The sequence below is a fragment of the Pan troglodytes genome, chromosome 9 (assembly GCF_028858775.2).
Source record: "Pan troglodytes isolate AG18354 chromosome 9, NHGRI_mPanTro3-v2.0_pri, whole genome shotgun sequence".
Lineage (NCBI taxonomy): Eukaryota > Metazoa > Chordata > Mammalia > Primates > Hominidae > Pan > Pan troglodytes.
The window spans coordinates 126,445,787-126,468,796 of NC_072407.2; the positions used below are offsets into that span (position 1 = coordinate 126,445,787).

Sequence of the window (23,010 nt, forward strand, 5' to 3'; positions counted from 1 at the left end):
GTGAAACAAACAAAAATAAAAGTAGTCTCTGTTGAGACATTTCCCAAGCCATTCACTTCTGGGGAGTCATTTCTGTAGGTAGGACAGAAGAACCTCTTTTTGGACCAAACAGATTCCATGACTCTGAAATGAGAATTTCTATTGCTTTAAAAAGAGAATGACTAGCCTTAACACAGGACAGATGAGTAATGTAAGAACGCCTGTCTTTTCCTGTGTCTTTCTGAACCTTCCTGAGCCCTTCCCATGTGAGTGCACTCCCAGGTTTGAAATGCCCTGATACAACCAGCTCCTCAGGCTGGGCCATACTAAGAATGTGCACAGGAAACCTAGTACTCACAGAAAATATGGGGAAGCAGTATCTCAGAGAGCTTCAGTAGCTGCCCAGGTTGTTCAGGAACCACATTTTGAATCAGAAATGAGAACTGGCAAAAGACCTGGAGACATCATGATCTCTGCCTTCATTGCTTCAGTCGCCCCCACACCAGAATCAAATTGGGCCAGGAGGCAATTTCCAAAATACTCGTTTTCAGGCCTCCATATTAGGAAGAATATAAAGAGACACATGATGCCACCATGCAGCCACACTCCCTTGTTCAGCTTAGGGTCAGCAGTGCAGAGTCTTTCAGCCCCCGCACTCCCACTTCCTAGGAAGGGAGGTGGCTTGGATGGTATTTGGGTGGGGAAGTCCTTAGTATATGTTCTTTTCTTTTACTGTAATGGTAAGAAAATTAAAGCCTCCATTATCCTGGAATCACTTCTTGTCTAAAAACCATGGTTTCAAATCAAGTCTGTGCCTAAATACGCCTCCCCAGTTGAAGAAAAAAAAAATCCATCTATGGCATTAGGGCCATAAGATGATATTTAAAAGGAGTTGTCTTTTACATGTGTATAGATCAGAGATCTGACTGGAAACCCAAGAAACTTCCCTCAGATACTCTCCTAGGAAGAGTTTCTGTAATAAACAAGAAAATGCGTAGTTTTTACAAATAGAGCAGATTTTGACTTCTGCCCAGAATTTTACTTCCCATGGCCAGGTGCAGTGGCTCACACCTGTAATCCCAGCACGTTGGGACGCTGAGGATCTCTTGGGCCCATGAGTTTGAGACTAGTCTAGGCAACATAGTGAGACCCCATCTCTACAAAAATGTTTAAAATCTGCTGGACGTGGTGGCTTGCACCTGTAGTCCTAGCTACCCAGGAGGCTGACGAAGGAGTATCACTTGAGCCCAGGAGGATGAGATTGCAGTGAACTGTGATCATACCACTGCACTCCAGGCTGGACAATAGAGAGAGATCCTATCTCAAAAAAACAACCACAAGAAAAGAATTTGACTTCCCACAAAGACTTCTAATCTCCAGAGTAAAATCAGGAGCCCCTCTTTCCAGAGCCCTGAAAGGGTGCAGGATTAACTCTAAGTGGGAATCCCTAGACTGACTCCCTACAATAATGACAAATGTTCAAGAACACAATTTGTGAGCCCGGCAATTGATTAGGCTCCTAACATGCCCAACATAGCAAAGCCCAGCATCATATTATCTTTTTCAGAAAAATTATCTAGAAACTTTCAAAGCTACCAAAAATTCTGGTTATTCAAATAACAATGGAAGCTGCCCCACAAGGGCTTGAAACTTGTTCATGAAGGAGAGAGAGAAGTAAATGTCATATTACCCTTGGCTGTATGGAAGCAGTGATGAGCTGTGTAGAGACAGCAGGGAAGAATCACACATAACCATGGTGACATTTTTCTAAAGATACGTCACTTTTGGAGGCAAGAATCAGTACATATTCTCTATTATCTTGGCTAAGGCAGAAGTTCACTATATGAATGATTCATATCTTTATTCAATAACTATTCTATAATTCCATAATTTCTACATTTAGAAAAGAATATAAAATTAAATTATACCCAATTGCTATAAAAAGTTTCCTTCAAAACATGATGTTCATTGAATAATGGTACAATTATTTTCTAGAGTTTACCTTCTTAAATAATGCTATTTATTTTCCTCATACATTTGAAATAAAATATAGTGTTGAAAAACTGGAGTGGACATAACACTTTCAAGTTTAGGCCAGATAACCACTAATCCATTCTCCATTCCTGCAATTTTGTCATCTCAAGAATGTTATATAAGTGGAATCATACAGAATTTAATATTTGAAATTGGCTTTTTCCATGCAGCATAATTATCTTGTGATTTACCCAAGTTGTTGTGCATATAAACAATTTATTCTATTTTGGAGGAGGGAGGTATGGCTATAAGAGGGCAACAGGCAACATGAGGGACCCTTATGGTGATGAAGCTTTTCTGTATTTTGACTGCACCAGTGTATCTCAGTTGTGATATTGCACCATAGTTTTGCAAGATGTTACCATTGGGGGAAACTGGGTAAAAGGTATGTAGAATCTCTGCAGTGTTTTTTACAACTTCATGTGAATCTTCAATTATATCAAAATCAAACATTTAATTTAAATAAATAAATAAATTTAGGTCAGACAGAGTGGCCCCTTCCACCTCGTGACTTCATGCCTAAATGTCAGGACAGTAATCAAGACACGTAAACAGAAGCTAAACCTGTGGCTCAAGATGCCCTGAAAACCAAACAAAAAGTCCTCAACAGCATAGAAAAATCAGATTTTTAAATGCAAGTACAGGCGTGTTATACTCTGCACTAGGGTGCAAAAGGAAACATGGGGAATAAACTGTACATGTAACAAACAAACAAAAATGGCCATGAGAATGTGAATGTAGAGAGGAAAGAAGCATTGGTCACTTTTCTTAATTTGGGGAAGAAAAGGAGAAAGACAGAAGTATCAAGCAAAACTTTTAAGGATAAATCAGGTTCGCATAAGTTTAGAGGTAAAAGATTCAGTGAAGATGAAGAGATTGATGGTCTAAGAAACACAAGGAGATTTTGAGAAAATAAAATCCCAAAGAAGACAAGAATTTGCCAAAATTTAACATCCATTCATTTTTTAAAATTTAACTTTTATTTTAAGTTCAGGGGTACAAGTACAGGTTTGTTACATAGGTAAACTTGTGTCATGGGGGTTTATTGTACAGATTATTTCGTCTCCTATGGATTAAGCCTAGTACCCGTTAGTTATTTTTCTTGATACTCTCTCTCTTCCCATCATCCACCCTCCGATAGGCCCCAGTGTGTATTGTTCCCACATATGTGTCCATGTGTTCTCATCATTTCACTCCAACTTATAAGTGAGAACATGTAGTATTTGGTTTTCTGTTGCTGCATTAGTTTGCTAAAGATAATGGTCTCCAGCTCCATCCACATTCCTGCAAAGGACATGATCTCATTCTTTTGTATGACTGCATGGTATTCCATGGTGTATATGTACCATATTTTCTTTATCCAGCCTACCATTGATGAACATTTAGGTTGATTTCATGTCTTTGCTATTGTGAATAGTGCTTCAATGAACATACAAGTGCACGTGTCTTTATAAAATAATAGTTTATATTCCTTTGGGTATATACCCAGTAATGGGATTGATAGGTAAAACAGTATCTTTGTTTTTAGGTCTTTGATGAATAGCCACACTGTCCTTAAAATTGGTTAAACTAATTTGCACTCCCACCAACAGTGTACAAGTGTTCCTTTTTCTTTGCAACCTCACCAGCATCTGTTATTTTTTGACTTTTTGAATAATAGCTATTCTGACTGGTATGAGATAGTACCTCACTGTGGTTTTGATTTGCATTTCTCTAATGATCAGTGATGTTGAGTTTCTTTTTTATATGATTGTTGGTTGCATGTATGTCTTCTTTGGAGAAGTGTTTTTTCATGTCCTTTGCCCACTTTATAATGGGATAGTTTTTTTTCTTATAAATTGATTGAAGTTCCTTATACATGCTGGATACTAGACATTTGTCAGATGCACAGTTTGCAACTCATTCTGTAGGTTTTCTGTTCATTCTGTTGATAGTTTCCTTTGCTGTGCAGAAGCTCTGTAGTTTAATTAGATCCTGTTTGTCAGTTTTTGCTTTGTTGCAATTGCTCTTGGTATCTTTGTCATGAAATCTTTGCCCATTCCTATGTCCAGGATGGTATTGCCTAGGTTGCCTTCCAGGGTTTTTATAGTTTTGGGTTTTACATTTAAATCTTTAATCCATATTGAGTTAATTTTTGTATATGGTGTAAGGAAGGGGTCCAGTTTCAATCTTCTGCATATGGCTAGCCAGTTATCCCAGCACCATTTATTGAATAGGGAATCTTTTCCCCAGTGCCTGTTTTTGTCAGGTTTGTTGAAGATCAGATAGTTGTAGGTGTGTGGCCTTATTTCTGGGTTCTCTGTTCTGTTCCATTGGCCTATATGTCTGTTTTTTATAAGTGTCATGCTGTTTTGGTTACTGTAACCCTGTAGTATAGTTTGAAGTCAACATGATGCCTCCAGCTTTGTTTTTTTTGCTCAGAATTGCCTTGGCTATTCAGGCTCTTTTTTTGTTTCATATGAATTTTAAACTAGTTTCTTCTAGTTCTGTGAAGAATGCCAGTGGTAGTAGTTTCATAGGAATAGGATTGAATCTATAAATTGCTTTGGGAAGTGGGCAATTTTAATAATATTGATTATTTCTATCCATGAGCATGGAATGCTTTTCCATTTGCTTGTATCATCTCTGATTTCTTTGAGCAGTTCTCCTTGTAAAGATCTTTTACCTCCCTGGTTACCTGTATTTCTAGGTAGTGTGTGTGTGTGTGTGTGTGTGTGTCTGTGTGTGTGTTGTGAATGGGATTGCATTCCTGATTTGGCCATTGGCTTGACTGGTTCCTATTTGGATGCCCTTAATTTCTTTCTCTTCCTTGATTGCCTTGGCCAGGACTCCAACACAATTTTGAAAAGGAGTGGCGAAAGAGGGCATCCTTGTCTTATGCAAGTTTTCAAGTGGAATGCTTCCAGCTTGTGCCCATTCAGTATGATGTTGGCTGTGGTTTGTCTCAGATGGATCTTATTATTATGAGGTTTGTTCCTTCAATACCTAATGTATCGAGAGTTTTTAACATGAAGCGGTGTTGAATTTTATACAAAGCCTTTTCTGCATCTATTGAGATCATCGTGTGGTTTTTGTCTTCAGTTCTGTTTGTGTGATGAATTCTGTTTGTGTTATTAATTTGCATATGTTGAACCAACCTTGCATCTCAAGGATAGAGCCTACTTGATAATGGTGGATAAGCTTTCTGAAATGCTGCCGTATTTGCCAGTAATTTTTTGAGATTTTTTTGCATTGATGCTCATCAAGGATATTGGCCTGAAGTTTTCTTTTTTTGTTGTGTCTCTGCTAGGTTTTGCTATCAGGATGATACTGGCTTCATAGAATGAGTTAGGTAGAAGACCCTCTTCTTCAATTTTTTGGAATAGTTTTAGCAGGAATAGTACCAGCTCTCCTTTGTACATCTGATACAATTCAGCTGTGAATCCATCTGGCCCTTGCCTTTTTAAAGTCTGTTTTGTCTGAAACTAGGATTGTAACCCCTGCTTTCTTCTGTTTTCCATTTGCTTGGTAGATTTTTCTCCATCTCTTCATTTTCAGCTTCAATGCATGTGAGATGGGTCTCTTGTAGACAGCATGCCAATGGGTCTTGGTTCTTTATCCAGCTTGCCACTCTGTGTCTTTTAATTGGGGCATTTAGCCCATTTACATTTAAGGTAGTATTGATATGTATGGATTTAATCCTGTCATTACGATGTTAGCTGATTAGTTTGCAAAGTTGTTTATGTAGTTGCTTTATAGTGTCACTGGTCTGTGTGCTTCAATATGTTTTTGTAGTGGCCAGTAGTGGTCTTTCCTTTCCATATTTAGTGCCTCCTTCAGGAGCTCTTGTTAAGGTAGATCTGGTGGTTACAAATTTCCTCAGTATCTGCTTGTCTGAAAAAGATCTTATTTCTCCTTCACTTATGAAGCTTAATTTGGTCAGATATGAAATTCTGGATTGGAATTTCTTTTCTTTAAGAATGTTGAATATTGGCCCCCAATATCTTCTGGCTTGTTAGGGTTTCTGATGAGAGGTCCACTGATAGCCTAATGGGCTTCCCTTTGTAGGTGATGTGACTTTTCTCTCTAGCTGCCTTTAACTTTTTTTCTTTCATTTGACCTTACAGAATCTGATGATTATGTGTCTTGGGGATGGTCTTCTTGTGAAGTATCTCACTGGGATTCTCTGCATTTCCTGAATTTGAATGTTGCCCTCTCTAGAGGCAGATTGGGGAGAGAGCTAGATTGGGGAAGATCTCATGAATGATATCCTGAAATATGTTTTCCAAGTTGGTTCCATTCTCCGCATCTCTTTCGGAGTCCCCAATGAGTCATAGATTTGATCTCTTTACATAATCTCATATTTCTCAGAGTTTTATTCATTCTTTTTCATTCTTTTTGCTCTGTTCTTGTCTAACCATCTTATTTCAGAAAGCTGGGCTTCAAGCTCTGAGATTTTTTCCTCCACTTGGTCTATTCTGCTATTAATACTTACAATTGATTGCATTATGAAATTCTTGTAGTGTGTTTTTCAGCTCTATCAGGTCAGTTATGTGCTTTTCTGTACTGGTTATTTTGTCTGTCAGCTCCTGCATTGTTTTGTCATGATTTTTAGCTTCCTTGGATTGGGTTTCAGTGTACTCCTGTAGCACAATGACCTTCATTCCTATCCATATTCTGAATTTTATTTCTGTCATTTCAAACATCTCAGCCCAGTTCAGACCGCTTGCTGGATAGGTGATGTGGCTGCTTGGAGGAAAGAAGGCATTCTGGCTTTTGAGTCATCAGGGTTCTTGCACTGATTCATTTTCATCTTTGTGGGCTTATCTACCTTCAGTCTTTGAGGTTGCTGACTTTGGATGGATTGTTTTTTCCTTTTATCGTGTTTGATGATCTTGAGGGTTTGATTGCGGTATAAGGTGGATTCAGCTGACTGGTTTTGTATCTGAAAGATTTTAGGGGGCCAATATGCAGCTCCCAACTCCTGGACTGTGTGCCCTAACTCTGGGGGACTTGTATTGTGCCCCAACTTTGTTTTCTGGCTCCTTATGGTTAGTAATCCACTGCACTGGTGGGGGATGAGGTGTTCCTGGACTGCTGGTCACTACACTCTGATGGGTGGTGTCAGCCAAAGCGTTTCATAGTGCAGTGACAGTGTGATCTGTCCTTGTTCACACATGCCAGCAGCAGAGGTGACGGCAGGTGCAGCAGGGTGCTAGTGGGTGCCGGGATGCCTGCCTCCCTGCAGGTGTTCACCACAGTGGCAGAGGCAACATAGCTGGGGGACGCGGGGGGCGGGCCTTGCTGGCAACTGTGTGCACTGTCACACTGGAAGTGGTGTTGGTTCGGGGGTGGGGCACTTGTAGGCACAAGTCTGGGTGCTTCCTCTGTGCCCCACAAGCAGGAGTGATCACTCAGGGCAAGGGAGGATCCACTGTTAGCACAATGGTGGGGCACTGGCGGGAGTAGAGCTGGCTGGGTCTTTGCTTCCAAGGCTCTGTCTGCAATGGCAGTCAGGGGACGGCAGGGCAGACTGCACTCCTGCACACTGGCAAGGCAAGGAAAGCAAAACCTGCCCACGGAGGCACTCACCAGCAAAGCAAGGTGGGGAGTTGCCATGGGCCTGAAGGAAGCTACCATATGAGGAGAGAGGGAGCGTGTGGGCTGGTGTGTGGCCATAGAGGCTGCCCTTTGGGAGCTCTCTACCAATCAGGCACAATCTGCCAGTGCAGAAGCTATGATGCAGCCCCCATGGCACCTGAGACTGCCTTGCAGGCAGGCACAGCCAGGCTGAGGACCCGGGAGAGGCCAGCAGCCCAAGGGTTGCTCAGGTCAAACCAGCCCTGTCTGATGGGCAAGACTGCCCTGCAGAGTTGAGGTCTGACTGTCCTTCTTGGGCTAAAGTCTCCTATGGGAGTAAGTTGAGCCTAGGGGAATGGCTGTCCCTGCCCATGCTCTGCTACGATACTCCCACACGAAACCCTCTGGGCTCATAATCAGGCTTGCTGCCCCCACCACTTCTTTAAGCAGCCCTCCTTGCCAACTAGAGTGTCCGTGGTGGCCGAAGGGTCTCCTCCTACTGGGGTTCCAGAGCCCCGTGGTGAGAGCAGGTTGTTCCTTGCCAGTTCAACTCACTCATTCCCCTAGAGCTGTTGGGGGCCAGGAATGAGTCCTCGTGCATGGCAGCTCCATGCACATTCCCAGCTTTCTTCCCCTTCACCCCAGCTTCTGTGTCTTCCCTCCATCCACCCTCAGTGCCTTCCCTCTGAAGATCTGTTAGGAGCACGCCAGTCATTTCAGTCCCTCAGTAAAAGGTGCTCCACCTGGCTGCGTCTAGTCAGCTGTCTTGCCCTCCTCTTGTTTCCATTCATGTTTTTAAAATATTCATTAAATCAAGGAATGATGGATACCTCTTTAAGATGGCAAAATATATAAATTTCAGCCCAAAGCCAGCAACTTACTTTGAAAACACTAGCATCAAAACCAGGATGCTTACAGCCTTCACTGTAAGCAATTATTTAATACTGTATTAAAGTTATTAGAAAATGCAGGTGTAAATGGGAAAGAAATAAGAGGCATAAGTGTCAGGAGGAAAAAATTACAGCTATCTCTTTACAGATAAAATTTATTATGTATTTGGAAAGCCTGAGAGAATCTATAGAAAAATCTCTACAAATAATAACAGTTACATTACAAAGTAGATAATTAACAGAGTAATACATAGAATGCATATGTATAAGTAATAATAATATCTAATGAAAGATAAGACAAAATAAAACAAAATTCCCAAGCACAATTATAATAAGAAATATGCAAAACATAGATGAGGAATTATGAAACACTCTTAAAAGATACTAAAGTAGACCCCCAAGACATGGAAAGGCATATCACAGTTTATGATTGGAAGCCTCAAGATCCAAAGATTTTGATTCTCCTTAAATTTACTTCTAAATTTAAGATGCAATCTTAAATGCATCTGTGCAGCAAATATGCCATCAGGTTTTTTTCTGGAGCTAGACAGATTAATTATAAAGATTATGGTTAAACATGAATAGTCAGCAAAACCCTAAAAAAGAGGAACAATATGTGGGAGGTTACCCTCAAGATATGAAAACATAATGAAGCTTCTACAGTTAAAGTAGTGTGATATTGGCTTATGGGTAGACAGACACATAGACCAATGGAACAGAATGGAAAAACACAGAAATAGCCAAGCTGCCTTTGAAATTCAGTATGAGATAAAGGCAGGAGCTCAAAAGTAGAAAAAAGAGGGACTATTTAATAAATGACAATAAAATAACTGGGTAACCATAAGAAAAAAGACAAAGTTGGATCTATTCCTCACATGATGCACTGGTGTAATTTCTAAATAGATGAGACATCCCAACGTAAAAGAATGAAGCCATAAAAATATTATTAAAAAATGAATTTTCTTCATAACCTAAGAAGCAACAAAACACTCCTAACTTTGATTAAAATACCTGAAACAATAAAAGATTAATACATTTAAGGTAAAAAAATTGTATCATGAGAAAAGTCAAAAACCAAATCACAAATTGGAAAAAAAATACATGCAATTTACACCTCAGACAAAAAGCTATTATTCCTAATATACTGTTCTCTTAAAACTTGAAAAGATCAAAATCCCAATAGTTAAGTGGGGAAAAGGTACAAAACAAATAGACCATATAAGAATACCAATAGCTATTAAAAACATGAAAACATCCCCAATCTTTCTCATAATAAGAGAAATGCAAAATTAAACAACACAAAAACTGTTTCTCACCTATCAGGTTGGAAAATTTGAAAATTCCGAGAAGATGCTGGGTTGGAGAGACTATAGGAAAGTAGACACTGTCATTCACTGCTACAGAAAATACAAATGCCTGTTCTCCCCAAAATGATCCACAGATTCAAGACAATTCCACTAAACTTTCAAAAGGTTATTTTTGTTGGAATTTATAAGTTTATTCTAAAAACTAATATGGAAATTCAAAGGACCTAATATAGCCAAAATAACTCTTTAAACGGTGAATGATGATGGAGGACTTACACTAACTGATTTCAAGAATTATCCTAAAGCTACAGTAATCAAAGCTGTGTGATATTGCTCTCAAGATAGATAAATGAAAGGGACAGAAGAGAGAACAGAAACAGACACACACAAATAGGATCAGCTGAATTTTAACTAAGATGAACAACCATAGGAAAGCTATGTGCAAAAAAAATTATTATAGATAATAATTAATAATCCATGCCTCACAATATGTACAAAGATAAACTCAAAATGGGTTACAGATACAAATGTAAAAAAAAAATACAAAACTTCTGCAATAAGGTGTAGGAGAAAATCTTTGTAACATTTCTTAAACAAAAAGTTTTGGATATAACAACAAATCTACAATTCATGAATTTAAAAAGTGATAAATTGGACTTCACTAAAATTAAGAACTTCTGTTAATAGAATTAAAAGATAAGCCATGAACTATCTGAAAATTTAAAATTTGATAAATGAGTATTAGGCTTATTACCTGGATGACAAAATAATCTGCACACCAAATCCCATTGACATACGATTTACCCATGTAACAAACCTGTACATTAGCCCTCTCCACCTAAAATAAAAGTTTGAAATAAAAATAAAATAAAATAAAACTTGAAAAAGGACTTGAATCCTTTTTTGACTCAAATTTTTTGAAAACCATTTGGCAGTATTTATAAAAACTAAATATTATGTCTACCCTATTATTGAGCAAGTCCACATCTCATTATATGCCCAAAAGAAATGTTTCCATAGTTCAACCAAAATATGTGTTCACAAATGTTCATAGAAGCTTTATTAATAATAAGCAAAAACTCGAAACTAACTGTTCATTAACAGGATAAGTAATTGTATACACATAATGGGATACTACATAGAGACAAAATAATAACATTAATCTCTGCATACATGCAACAATACAGATGAGTATCACAGCCTTTATGTTGGGGAAAAGAAACCAGAAACAGTACAGTACATGTTGATATGAACAGTGGCTAGCTGTGGGAGTGGGCGTTGAGAGAGGGTAGTGTTCACTGGGAATGAACAAGAGAAAACCTTCTAAGGTGGTTGAAAGCATTTTACATCTTAATCCAGGTTGTGGTTACACAGGCACGTACATATGAAAAAGTTCAATGAGCGATATACTTAAAATCTGTACACTTTACTGTAAGTTAGCCTACAACATTTTATAAAGGTAGTATCTATTTTATTTTATTACTGATATTGGACTGCATACCCACCACACCCACCCCACTCCCAAATTATAGGTCCCTTGGATTCAGTGGTCTATTCAATCCCATCTAAACCACAATCCCGCCACTGTACGCCTATTCTTTTCATTTCACTAACATTGAACAGAATCACTGTAGTGCAAACTAAACATTTCTCCAAACTTCCCTTATTTACCAGTAGAAGGGGACTTCCCTACAGAAAAGTTCCTAAGCATTTCACTTATCACTGCTTCTCAAAGAAAGTTTACCACTCCTGGTGGGTTTAGATTCTTTATATACAGCTATATTCCCCTTTACATAATATTGGGGATGTATTAGCTTATCTGGAGAGCACCATTTCTTCACCACATGTCCCATTATTAAAATATCATGGCTTTCTGCAAGGCCTGAAAATTTAATTATCAATTGCCTCTTCTAATAAGCAACTGCAGCCGGGCACAGTGGCTCACACCTGTAATCCCAGCACTTTGGGAGGCCGAGGCGGGTGGATCACGAGGTCAGGAGTTTGAGACCAGCCTAGCCAAGAGACCAGCCTGGCCAATATGGTGAAACTCCGTCTCTACTAAAAATATAAAAATTAGCCGAGCGTGGTGATGGGCACCTTTAATCCCAGACACTTGGGGGGCTGAGGCAGGAAAATTGCTTGAACCGAGGAGGCAGAGGCTGCAGTGAGCCAAAGATTGCGCCATTGCACTCCAGCCTAGGTGACAGAGCAAGACTCTGACTCAATATAAATAAATAAATAAATAAATAAATAAGGAACTGCTTGGTGCTGCCCTGATATGTTCCCCAAACTATTTTCTGCTGTTACTTCCTCTAGACCAGTAACATCCATTAGAAAATAATGCAAATCATGTGTGTAATTTTAAATTTTCTAGTACATAAAAAACTGAACAGAAATTATTTTAATGATATATTTTATTTAACCTAATATATCCAAAATGTTATTTCAACATATAATTAATATAGAAATTAATCAGTGGGGGCCAGGCACAGTGGCTTAAGCCTGTAATCCTAGCACTTTGGGAGGCCGAGGCAGGTGGATTGCCTGAGCTCTGGAGTTTCAGACCAGCCTGGGCGACATGGTGAAACCCCGTCTCTACTAAAATACCAAAAAAAAAAAAAAAAAAAAAAAAAAAAATCAATGGGATGTTTTATATTTTTTATAATAATTCTTCAAAGATCTAATGTGCATTTTATACTTACAGTGCACACTTAGAGTATGTATCAATATGGATGATCACTTTTCAAGTGTTCAATAGACATGCATGGCTAGTCACTACCATATTGGGTAGTACAGCTCCCAATCATCTTGAACTACATACTTCTCCATAAGACCTCTAACACCCAAGTTAACCCTTGAAATGAAACTCCAGATGCTGTCTCTGTTGGTCTTAAAATAACATGACACCTCCACCCAACATCTTTGCATCCCTTAAAATTTTATATCTCTCCCTTGGAAGTTCTAAACCACTAAACTAGTTCTAAACCCTAGGGCTCCACTCACCAAGTCAGTGGGCCCCACGCTTACTTCTATATGAAACCTAACATACTTCCCACTTACACATTATAAAATTCATCAAACACTGATCTTGTCATTTTGCCAAGACCACCTCAACAAAACGTTTCACCTCCTACATTCTTGCAAAAAGTGATACATTAAAATTATCCTGTGAAAAATAGCATGAAATTACTGTGAATATATTTAGAACTTAAATTTGTTAGGTCAACTAGCATGTGAAATGAAATCTTCCAAAAAGAAATGAGACAATAAAGAATAGCATAAAGGAAAACAATGCGGATTGGGATTCAAGCTGGGATTCCAGTCCCAGGTCTGCCACTAGGTAATTTTATGTTCCTGGGCAAATATACAAATACTTCTGAGTCTGCAATTTGTGGTGTATTATATAAAGGGGAAAGATAAAATTATTCCTAAGCCTCATTCAACATTGAACATTCTATAGGTGTAGAAACTTCTTCATAAAACAAGGAAGAGATGGGGGTGAGGGTGGGGAAGAATAAATCCACTCAGAAAAGAGAGTTAAAATTTTCTCTATGTATAGGATGGAAAGCACTGGAAGCTTAGATTCCTCACTGAAAAAAAATCATCACAAAAGCAATCTGATTTTAAAAAAATCCTAGTATCTCTTTTCTCAGTTTCTAAAATTTTTTTCAAGAAAAGCTTATTCTGGAAAAGGTTCTCTTCAGGGCAAGTTTGACATCCTTATTCCTCAGGCTCTAGATTAATGGGTTAAACATGGGCACCACAATGGTATAGAACAGGGAGGACACTTTCCCCTGGTCCAGGGGTAAAATGGAAGGGGGTTTGAGGTACGTAAAAGCTCCTGACCCAAAGAAAAGAGAAACTGCAATTATGTAGGAGCTGCAGCTACTGAAGGCTTTAGACCTGCCCTCAGCAGAACTAACGCGGAGAATGCTGGAAAGAATAAAACCATAAGAGATAAAAACGGCAACAATGGGCACCCCAATGCCAATGGTCACAACAATAAAGATGACCAGGACATTTATGTAAGAGCCGTTGCAGGAGAGCTCAAGAAGGGGAAGGATGTCACACATGTAGTGATTGACAAGGTTGTCTGCACAAAAGGTGAGAAACACTATATTTCCTGTATGAGCCACAGCCCCAAAAACCCCCATCCCGTAGACACCCAGTAAAAGTAGCAAACACACCTGGGGAGACATGGTGACCGTGTACAACAGTGGGTTACAGATGGCCACGTAGCGGTCCTACGCCATCGCTGACAGGATGAAGGACTCAGAAAAGACAAAGAAACAGAAGAAGAAGAACTGACTCATACACCCTGTGAAGGAAATAATGTTCTTCCTTGAGACAAAACTCATCAGCATTTTGGGAATGATGGTAGTAGAGAAACTAAAATCTACGAGGGACAAGTTGAAGAGGAAAAGTACATGGGAATATGCAGGTGAGAGGTGAGCCCTATCAGCGTTATCAAGCCCAGGTTCCCCACCACCGTGACCCCGTAGAAACCTAGAAACAGGAAGAAGACGGGGATCTGGAGTCCCGGCTGGTGGATTAAGCCTGCGAGGATAAACTCTGTCACCGAGGAGGAGTTCTCGGCAGCCATTCTCCTCTAGGCAAAGCTGTGAAGGAAAAAGAGTCAGTGAGAGAACGAGAAAGAATCCTCCCCTGCTTAAGAATGACATCGGAGCAGAGAGATTATTGAACTTCTAGAAGATATTTCCTTATTCCCTTGTCTCTGTTTTCACCTTCCCCAGGTGCCTTTAGCCATCCTGGTAACTGTCTGAGGGTGACATTTGCAGAGTGAAGGCTGCTGAGACTAAGGAGAGAGTCGGCAGAATTGAGCTGGAACAACCCTCCAACCCTCGCCGTGACCCTCCCCGCTGTGTACTTCATTCCCTCTACAGCCCTTGATCAAGTCGGTAAAACTGGAGAGGTGGGAACCACTTGACCTTTCCAGACCTTCTACTTTGGGGTCTGTACTAAACGGAGCAGTAAGATGACGTTGTATTGTCCACAGTCTTTACTGGCATGACTGTGGAATTAGTATAGGATAATAGGGATGGAGTAATTATGTAACGTTATTCATTAAAAGCTAAGAAAAAAGAAGAGAAACATTTATCAAATGTGTCTGAATGCTGTCTGGCATTACAACCATCACCATTCGACAAATGAGGATACCAAGCCTAAGCCGCTTGCACAAAGCTCTAGTGCAGCTGAGTTGCAGCAGCAGGGAAACTCCGTGGTCTGCCTCCCCTAGTCTGAGCTTTTAACCACTCTGCTGTGGCACCAGTGGCTCAGACAGGCACTCACCCCCTACAGCTTGGAGCCACAGTGCTGCTCTCTACTGCCTCTCGCCCATCTCTTTTGCAGAAATCCAAATGGCCTTGCTGTAAAGAAAGTGACAACTTAGAGCCCAGACCCCCTCTGCTTCTGCTTCTCCACTTTGAGGATCAAAACCTCCAATTTATCTTGATTCTTTTGCTGAGATGAAGAACGCTATCTCTGATCATGGCTTTGCCCCGAGGCTTCTGTCCAGCTTCCAGAGATGAGACCGCTGTCTTTCCTGACACTGTGGATAACAAGCATCTGGAGAGTTTTATTCTGGAATAGAGACCTCAGAGTAGTTACGGAGGCTCCCTCAGGACCATTGCCAGAGACCAAGTTCTCTAAGGAAAAGGAAATGTTTGTTTTCACACTTGATAATGCTCCACGGGGCTTTTAATGACCTAATCTTTCATTCGGGTCGCATCGTTTTAAGCACAATTTTTCTTGCTACCTTATATTGAGAACTTACTGTGTACCAAACACTGTATCTGACCCAGCACCTTCATACAGACACCAAGGATCCAACAACAATGTCCAATTTTACCTCATTTATTTCTCACAATACCTTCATAAATTAGACATGTTAATCTCCACTTTAAAAGTGAGAAGCACACGCAGCTAATAGATTCTAGAATCTTGAGTCAAACTCTGGTCTGTCCAGCTCCAAATGTCACAGGGGCGAGGGACCCTGCTGAGCTTCTTAAGCAATCACAAGACACTTAATATGTGTAACTGACAACACCCAATTTTGTCTCCAGACACCAGAGTTGGCTCCTCTAAACATTGTCAAAACCATTTTCAGGAGGGGATCTCATTAATACAGGGACTAATACAGTTTCCTGTGGCAACTAGCCTTTCACACCCCTAACCAGGGCCTTTTGTGTATTAAGGATGATACATTTCATAGCCAAGAAATAAATCTCTATTTGGAGAAATTAGAGCTTCAGTATGCCAACAGGTTAGATATGTTTTTGATCCTGCTTCGATGGCAGAAATATTCTTGGAGAAGTTATAAAATCTTAACACAAAAGCAGAAGTCCATCTTCAGGCAAGTCCAAGTGAAACCACCGCACACAAGCCTGTGTGTTTATGAGGATGTACACATATGTCAGTCAAGCCATGCTCACTCTCAGCTCAGTCTCAGCAATGAGGTTGCCTCATCTGTCGTTATACACTTAGAATTGTCCACACCCCGGAGTGACCCTAATGGATCCCAATCCCTCTCTCGGTCCCACTGCACAAAAGTTACAAAGGGAGAAAAATAATTTATTAAACAAAATGTACATGAGTCCATTAAGCAGGCTTTCCTTCAGATCCAAGTGCAAAGAAGACATTGGAGGTTCTCTGGAAGCTGTATGGGGAATTTTGTCTGTTACTTCAGAGACAGTTGCCATGGCAACTACATTTCCAAATGCATCTTAGACAAGGCTTCTCTAAAGCTGTGTTACCTGATGACTCACTTCAGTACAAGCAGCAAGCAAAAAAAAAACCTATCTGAAAAAATTTTTTCTTCTTGTATCTATTTCTTACTTAAACGATATATTATACACGTTACATTACAGAGCATGTGAACATTTACATGCAATAAAATATCTTTACATATATGTCTCATGCATGTGTGTTAGCTCTCAGACTTCAGGTAGATCATCAAGTGGTGACAGTATGGCACGGGGTCAATCACTAAACTTACTAGTTTCCCAACCACAATAAGAAGAAGCACAAACCTGGCCAGAGAGGAGAGACGGCACTTGAAATAGTCATTTCAATAGCATTCAAATAGCCTTAATTAACCCCTGAGAAAGAAGATAGAATTAAATTCATCTATCACCAGTCATATGGGTCTGCAATGTCCTTAATGTTAAATTGATTTAATAAGTGTATTTAGCATGTATAGTAATATGTGAGGTCAGGGATACAAAAGGCATGGTTTGTGCCAGAAAGAAATGCGTAGTCTAATAGAAACACGTCCCATATTGGCTCATCTTTCTACTTCTGTCCCTTCATATTTCACATTTCAGGATTCAATTCTGTGCCTTATTTCCACGCTTTTTCTGCTTCCTTAAATTCTCAGTGAGTTACTTTGTTTCATGGCTTCAACAAACCCTCTATATGGGTGGCTGGCAAATTTGTGTCTTGAGTTCTCAGTTTCCTGTTAAGCTCCTTTCCTGTGGGTCCCACATTTATTTTGGATATTTCTAAGAGGCTGTTCTCCAATCATCCCTGAACTTGAGTACAAAGATGAGTATATGGCTCTTTACCCCAAAAGTAAATGTCCTCTCAACCATTCCCTTTATTTATTTGGCTGTAATCAGTGATGAGAAAGTAGAATGTAGAACTTATAAAGTTAATCTAAATCCTGGCTTTTCTAGAACCATCCCAGTTTATGCCTATTATCTCAGAAAAATTACTAGTATCTCCCCTTTCATTCTGAAATATGTCCCAGTTGAATAAGCATTCAGAGCATGAACTTTGGAATCTGGCAGAACTCAGCTCAAATCTCTGACACTTACAGACTGTGTGATCTTGGGAACTTTGTTTAACCCTTCTATGAGTTTCTGGTGTTGTAATGTTAAAATGGGAAAAATACTGGTAATTCAAAGGATTGTTTTAATGAATAAATAATGCACCTTCTGGCACAAAGACACAAAAAAATCTATTATTATTTATTATTATTTCGTAAATAATTCTTTTAAGTGTATTACTTTTATTTAATTTTCATTAAATAAATAAAATTTACTTATCATCTATTAGAGTAGTAACAATTACTATCCCCTTGGATAAAAGTAATTGCAGAATGGGCTAGAACAGGAAGAGACTGAAGGAAGGGAAATCAACTCAGAGACTACACAAGAGTAGAAACAGAGAGGATGAACAGTGCCACATGTTACGATATTACGATGAAATGCAAAACAATGTTTGGCATCTCTGTGCTTGGAGAGAGAAAAACAGAGACGAGGAGACATACATCAAGTTTGATTGCATTTTCAAGCCCAGGAAAACAGGAGCAGAATGACAAGAATGGAGAAATAAGGAGGGAGAAGGGTAAAGAGCTGAGTTTTAGACAAAAATGTGAAATATTAACAGGACCTCCAAATGACAAGGATCAGATATAAGTAGAAAACTGGAAATCAGAACTTGGGTAAAGGGATCAGATACAAATAGAGGAATCATCTGAGCAGAAGTGGTCATGGAAAAATGGGGAAATAGCCACAAGGAGGAGTGTTTAAAGACAGAATAATCGGGACAAGGATTGACTCTTTCAAAAACGCCAACAAATAGGTAATGAAAGAAGGACATTGACAAAAGGAAATGTCAAAAATAAAAAAGCAAATGTAGCAACTGAGAGCAAGCATTTGAGAAGAAAAATATCTGGAATTAAACCCCAACTGTGTTGCTCATTTCCCAGGTGAACTTGAAGAAGTTACTTAACCCAGTTAAGACTCAGCGACCCTATCTAAAAAAAAATAGGGATAACAATATCAAATTTGCAGATGTTTGTGAGAATTACATTGTGCCCCAATGAATATTCATTTAGTCAATATTAGTGGAATTTATAAAACGTCACAGAAGCCAAAGGTGGAGAGAATTTCAAGAGTGAGGAATATATGTTACCAAGAGTTTCATGGGAAGAAAAACTGAAAAATAAGCTTAAACTAAGTCATTCTCTCGCCTTTCTATTCACTCATTTTTCTGTATCATTCTTACTGTGCTTAGTCTAATAAAATTTTATACTATTCATTGATTATTTCAAGACTATATTCCATAAGGCCCAACTAGATTAAATACTTCTTCAAGGAAAATTTTAAATCCTATAGCTTTGGGGGTACACTAACATAATCATTATTTATCAGATGACGAATACTTTATAGATAATCTTCAAAAAATGATGAATGTAATAAACTTGCATGCAAATATAATGCAATAAAAATCCATATTACAAAACCATAATTCTGGGGATTTTCTTAACTACCTGAAATAATTTGCCACATTTTATTCTCATGAAAAAAGTAATATGAGCTACACATAATTAAATTTACTGAAACTAAGTTAGAAGGCTTCACTATGTTAACATTGATACTGACATTCATTGACACTGAAATGACAATGATGCCAGAAGATTTCTGTCTGTCAAGGTCAAAGTGTTTGTAGAAGACATCTCCCCGTTTCTTGTAGGTGCTGGCAAAAGAAAGTAGCTAAATGGCAGAAATTGCTCCGAAGGCTTTAGCTAGAGAGCTGCCAAGAAACTTAAAACTTCTCAAAACTGAATTCTCTTTCCTAGGGGACTTAAATTCTGGAAAAGTGCTAATTTATGCAAAGATACTGTAAAATCTATCATTTACAAGGAGTGTAAAGAGTACAAAAGAAATCAAGACTGTGCTAGAAAGTACAATATGGTGGGGTTAATCAGGACAAACCTATAAAAAACCTTCAAGCAATTTACTGGAAGTGAAGTACGTGGTTTGATGAGTAGAAGCAGGGAAATTATTCTAAGCATAACAGAGACATCTTAATTGACTAATAATAAAATTAAATTAAATGTCTTTTATGTGCAAAGAAACTAAGCGGTTTTATAAAGACAGCAAGGTAACAACGTTTTCTTGTTGGATAGACTCCTCTCTAGTCCTAATTGCAGGATTGAAGAGACTGTCTACAATTTCTAAAGACTTCTGAAAAGAAAAGCCACACACTCTCCCAGTGATGCATTCCAATATTTTGCAAAGCTTTCTCTCAGGAACTTTATTCTGGTGATTAACAGAAATCAAGAGGCAATGTAGCATCCTAGACAGATGCTAGGATTAGGAGTCTAAAGATCTGACTCTGGTCATGCAGTCTTGGAGAAGTCACTAAGATGTCCTTGCCTAGAAATTCCTCCTCTATAAAAGGAAAATTAAAACCTGCCTTATAGATTGCTTGAGCCCAAGAGTTTGAGACCAGCCTGGGCAACATAGTGAGACCTTGTCTCTATTTTATTTTATTCAAGAAAGAATTACTAGACCAACCAAGAAGCAGGAAAATGTGGCCCATAACCCAAAAGAAAAATTGGTTTATAAAAAGAAATTTTTAAAATGATAGAAATGATATTCGTGAAAGAGGGCTTTAAAACAACTGTTGGGCTGGACACAGTGTCTCATGCCTGTAATCCCAGCACTTTGGGAGGCCAGCGCAGGTGATCACTTGAGCTCAGGAGTTTGCAACCAGCCTGGGCAACGTGGTGAGACTCTGTCTCTACAAAAACTACAAAAATTAGCTGGACATGGTGGCACGCCCCTATAGTCCCAGCTACTCAGGAGGCTGAGGTAGAAGGATCGCTTGAGCCCATGAGACAGAGGTTTCAGTGGGCCCAGATTGCACCACTGCACTCCAGCCTGTAACCCCAGCACTTTGGGAGGCCAAGGCGGGCGGGTCACAAGGTCAGGAGATGGAGACCATCCTGGCCAACATGGTGAAACCCCATCTCTACTAAAATCCAAAAAATTAGCCAGGTGTGGTGGTGCGCACCTGTGGTCCCAGCTACTCGGGAGGCTGAGGGAGGGGAATCGCTTGGGCCCAGGAGACAGAGGTTGCGGTGAGCCGAGATCGTGCCACTGCACTCCAGCCTGGCAACAGAGCTAGACTCTGTCTCAAAAAAAAAAAAATGTAAAAGACTGTTATAACTATTCCCAGGAAGTTAAAGGAAAACGTGAACAGAGAGAAGACACGAGAAAGAGCCAATGGAACATCTAGGTATGAAAACTACAACATCCAACATAAGACTGAGATAATTCCACTCCCACTTCTCTCACTAACACAACAAACTTCTTCAAAAATCCCTGTAAGGTCAATGGTTTGCTTTGCTGGACAAGACCCCTCCCTTACTAGGCAAAAAATCAATTCAAATTTGAAGTTTTAAATTGATTTTTTGAGTTGTGATCTCACGTTTTGACAATTATGAGTTTCCACCAAGGTTATTCTGAGGACTCTACCTTGAAAATAAATAAAGGTGTGCTCACCAGGAAAAAATACAAAAAAACAAAAAACAAAACACCTGCCTTATATATGCCACAACATTCTTGAATAGATCAAACCAGCAGTTGTTAAATTTGATGAACATTTTTCAGTCTCTTTTTACTTGACACAGGGGACAGCTAACTCCTTGAAACACTCATTTTCCTTCTTTGAAGACACATCATCCTTCAGATCTTCCTCCAACTTCTGGCTACTTCTCAGTCTCCTTCAAGGGCAAACGTTGGATATTCCTCAGGGTTCTAGCCTCAGTCTTCTTCTCTCGGCTTTCTACTTATGCACTCCAAAATATTGTCTACTCTCCTGTCTCATATTACCCTCTGCTGATAACTTCCAGATCTGTATGTCTGTCCACAGCTGAACACTCAACAGACACCTAAAATTCAACACATTAAAAAATCGGTATCACAATCTTTCCTCAAAAAACTTCTCCTTCCCCTATATTTCCCATCTTAATAACCAACACCATTTTCCCAGCTGCTGAATCACCTACATCAATAATAAAGTCAATTTGACTCTAACTTTTAAAAGAATCGGGCCAGTTCCCTGAAAATTAGTTCACTGAAATTTAATTTACCAACAGGACAATTTACCAAAAACCAATTCAACAATGAGCAATTTGCAAAACTTTGTTATCCCTTTTAACAACTTATTTTTTACAAGTACTGTACATATGCATTATAAAAATTATAAAATACATAGTATTTTATACATAGTACTTTACAATAGAGCAGGAAATAAAAATTATTCATATTTCCACCACCCGTAAATAACCACTGTTAAGATTTAGGTGCATTATGTTTGATGTTAGATTATATTGTACATATGATCTTGAAATATTTTTAAACTGTATATCATCGGCATCTTCTTATGTCAATAAATAAACATTATTTTTAATAGCTTTATGATATACCTTCCATGGGAGTACTATCATTTCGTATGTCAATTCTTTGTTTGACATTTTATTATGTCCAGTTTTCACTATGATAAACACAGCAGAGATGAATATGCATTTTTGGAAACCTAACCATTTATTTTCTGAGGATGAATTCCTAGAAGTCAAATTGCTAAGTCTAAAAATATGCTGTTTAAGAATATTGCGGAAATGTTCTCAAGAAAGACTTTTGCAATAACACTCCTACTAGCAATGTCTGAGCATGTCTTTTTCTCCATGTCTTTTCTAACAATTTCCTAATGCATCCAATACATGCTAAAAATGCCATCACATTGTTTTAATTCATACTTCTTCGATTATATGTTAGGCTTTAGGAATTTATTTTTATATTTCTTGACCTTACCCATTTATACACATTATAGGAATATTTAAACCTACTTTGTTATACAGCCATTATGGAAAACAGTTTGGAGATTCCTCAAAAATGTTAAAATAGAACTACCATATGATCTAGCAATCCCATTACTGAGCAAATATCCAAAGGAAATGAAATCAGTATATTGAAGACATGTCTGCACTTCCATGTTTATTGTAGCACTATTCACAATAGTCAAGATATGGAATCAAACTAAATGCCCATCTAATAAAGAATGGATAAAGAAAATATGGTATATATACACAATGGAATACTATTCAGCCATAAAACCGAATAAAATCTTATCTTTTGCAGCAACATGGATGAAGCTGGAAGACATTATGTTAAGTGAAACAAGCCAGGCACAGAAAGACAAAATACTGCATATTCTCACTCAAATGTGGAAGCTAAAAATGTAAGGTGACTGTAGCAAATAACAATGTAATGTATATTTCAAGATAGCTAGAAGAAAAGATTTGGGATGTTATCACCACAAAGAAATGATAAATGTTTAAAGCTATTAATATGGTAATTAGCCTGATTTGATCATTATAAAATGTATACATGCATTGAAACATCATGCTGTACGCCATAAATATATAC

The 23,010-nt window shown here is 38.7% G+C and overlaps 1 pseudogene; it reads right to left on the reverse strand.

The window, feature by feature from the left end:
• Window positions 1-13,437: 13,437 nt before the first annotated feature.
• On the reverse strand, window positions 13,438-14,372 carry LOC100615464 (olfactory receptor 8B12-like; annotated as a pseudogene).
• Window positions 14,373-23,010: the final 8,638 nt, after the last annotated feature.